Genomic DNA, 3,288 nt, shown 5'->3' on the forward strand with positions numbered 1-3,288 from the left:
ACACCGAGGGTTGCGATCCCGTTGCCGGTCAGTAAAAAAGACAGAAAAAGAAAATAAATAAATAAATAAAATAAAATAACATGTTCGTTCAGAGCTGATTCCACCTATTTGAAATTTTGTACCTATTGGCAGCCTCTTCCTGATTTCCCTTCCCACCCTCCCATGCCCCACACACCTCCCCAGTCTCTGGTAACCACTGCTCTATTGTCTGCCTCTGTAATATCAATTTTTTTATCCTTCACCTTTGTGTAGCTTATAGTCCAACAGAGAAAATGGAGTCAAGTTTCTGCAGAAAAAAAAATATAATAATAACCTATTTAAAAATAAAATAAAATAAAATAGAACATGTTTGAAAAACTGAACTGCATCTTTAATTGCCAGCATTATGCTTTGTTTTTCATAGAATCATCTTTGTTTCGGGCCGGCCCGGTGGCGCACTGCTGCAGTGCGCCGCTTGCAAGTGCGGCGGCGCTCCCGCCGAGGGTTCGGATCCCACATACAGACCGGCCGCTCACTGGCTGAGCGAGGTGCGGGCACAGCACCGAGGGTTGCTATCCCGTAGCCAGTCCCGGTCCGGTGCGGGCGCAACACTGAGGGTTGCGATCCGTTGCCGGTCAAGAAAAAAGACAAAAAAGAAAAAAGGAAAAAAAAAAAAGAATCATCTTTGTTTCTTCTTTTTACATCCCAATTATAAACCCTGGCCATCTTGACTTCTGTGGTAGTAAATTGATCTCAAGGAATGTCAAGGTCTTCCTCAAGAGAATCAATTCGTGGCAGTCAATAAATCCTTTCCCAGAAATGCCTAGGCTTCATCAATATCATATTCAAGCATTACATTAGCCCCCAACCACAGACACACATTATTGGGAGGAAGAACAGAGGCTTTTCAGTACAGGTTGTCTGCCTGTAAGAATCTGGTATCCAGTGAATTAGTGGACTTTTTCTTCTGCATGTATTTTAGAATTTCCAAAGTCCGTGTAATTTCAGGAATCTGACCATTTAGCCTCCTTTTATTTTTTTGAGCAAGGTTGAGTCTTATAAACTTATACTTCTGGTTCTGTTCTGCAGCTTTTTTAGTACTGTATCTGCAGTCTCATTCCCAGCCTGTTTCGTGAAGGAATCTACATCTTCCACAAACACAGCCTCAGGAATCCCCAGGTGGAGTCTCTGCCAGTTCCCTGCAGCCACTTTGCCTGTACCACAAATGTCTTTAGCAGCCACAATTTGGGGGAAGCAAGTACATGACTACAAAAAGGAGAAAATTTCTAAAACAAAAAGCTGGTTCTTTGAAAAGATCAATAAAATTGATGAACCTCTAGCAACACTGGCAAAGAAGAAAAGAGAGAAGATGTAAATTTTCCAATACAGGAGTGAAAGAGGAGCTATCACTATAGACCCCACAGTCATTAAAAGGATAACAAAGGGCCGGCCCGGTGGCGCACTGGAGAGTGCCCCGCTTGGGAGTGTGGCGGCGCTCCCGCTGAGGGTTCGGATCCCATGTGGAGACCGGTTCCCACTCACTGGCTGAGTGCAGTGCAGGCGCAACACCGAGGGTTGGGATCCCGTTGCCAGTCAGTAAAAAAGAGACAAAAAGGAAAAAAAAAAAAAGGATAACAAAGACATACTATGAACATACTATGCACATAAATTTTACAACTTTGATGAAATGAACCAATTCCTTTAAAAACTACAAACTACCAGTCTCATCCAATATAAAAAATAGATAGCCTAGATATTACTATATTAATTTTTGAAATTTCATCTGTATTTTTAAAGAAAAATCTTTTGAAAAAGAAATTTCCAGGCCAAGATGGTTTCACTGGAGAATTCTACCAAACATTTAAGGAAGAATTAACACCAATTTTACACACTCTCATCTACAAAATAAAAAAGATGGAAACACTTCCCAGCTCATTTTATGAGGCCAGTATTAGCCTGATAAGAAAACCAGAGAAAGATAGTACAAAAAAAGAAATTGCTAGACCAGTATCTCAGGAACTTTGACGTAAAAATCCTCAACAAAATATTAATAAAGCCAACACAGCAATGTATAAAAAGAATTGTACAACATGACCACATGGGATTTATTTGAGATACCTGAGACCGGAAAGACAAACAATAGAAAATCAATCAATATAATCCACTATATCAATAGTCTAAATAAGGAAACCAAATGATCTTATCAAATGATGCAGAAAAAACATTTGATGGGTGAATGGGCACCCAGTTGCTGATTTTATTCTGGAAGTGCAACCCTTCCAAAGGTTGAAGGAACTGATATAACAGGACTGAAAGAAGTAATCATTCCAAGAAAGAAAACTTGTGGTAAAGTGGCCATTCTTCAGGCACTTGCTTCCACAGTAAACAGGGATACCACGGCCACCCCTTATGCATTTCAAGACGATCCTTACTCATACCAATATCCTCTGTGAAATCTCATTTGTTTTTATCAGTAAAGAAGTCTGGGGGGAATGCAGCAAAGTTTTGTTGTTGTTTTTTGTGTGTGCCCCTCCCCCAGTAAAGTTTCTTATTAACTCACATTCCAAATATTTTCAGAAGGACATAGCTGAACTTCATATACCATCTTTAGTTCCTGAGTGCTTTGAACCTCAGATTGAAGAAGTGAAAGCTGCCCCGAAGGGATGAATCAAGGTCAAAAAAGTCAAAGCTTCGATGGACACGTTTGATCACCTCTCACAGCAGGAGCCAGTCTGTCTCTCAAAGCAACTAAGAGTCTCTCTGATTTATTGTGTTACTATGGTGACCAAGATCCCCCAGCCGATTGTCAATTTCAACAAACTGAACAGTCAGAAGAATCTCAATTCTTCTTCTGGCCTCAGCCACAGAAGAAGATAAAAAGAAATCTAGGAAGAAGGCTGGTCATCAGTTGGGAGTTACTTGGAGAGCAAAAAACAATGCTGAGAGAATTTTTGCTCTAATGCCAAAGAAAGATGCACATTCCTACTGCACAATGACCTGGGCAATGGTTGAGCACCAAGTTCACGTGCAGGTGTTGAACTTGTCCACCTGGGTTATTAAAGAGCAGACACTGTGCTGGTGTATATACCTTCAGTGCATTGATTGAAGCAACAGCATTGATAAGAAATGAGAAATTTGAGGTCAAATGGAATAATACACTGGAACTGCTGAAAGAAATGGTTGCACAGAAGGTGAAACCAAATCCACAGACTTTTATTTATTTATCTATTTATTTGTTCAAAACAGTACAAAGCTACTGCTATGGTCTGAATGTTCCAGACTTTTTTTTTTTTCCTTTTTGTCTTTTTT

General features: G+C 40.1%; 2 pseudogenes; one reads left to right on the forward strand and one right to left on the reverse strand.

The window, feature by feature from the left end:
* Positions 1-660: 660 nt before the first annotated feature.
* On the reverse strand, positions 661-1,634 carry LOC103583070 (annotated as a pseudogene).
* A 555-nt stretch (positions 1,635-2,189) lies between these two features.
* LOC103583071 lies at positions 2,190-2,939 on the forward strand (annotated as a pseudogene).
* The last annotated feature ends 349 nt before the right edge of the window (positions 2,940-3,288 follow it).

Source organism: Galeopterus variegatus, unplaced genomic scaffold (genome assembly GCF_000696425.1).
Source record: "Galeopterus variegatus unplaced genomic scaffold, G_variegatus-3.0.2 Scaffold19461, whole genome shotgun sequence".
Lineage (NCBI taxonomy): Eukaryota > Metazoa > Chordata > Mammalia > Dermoptera > Cynocephalidae > Galeopterus > Galeopterus variegatus.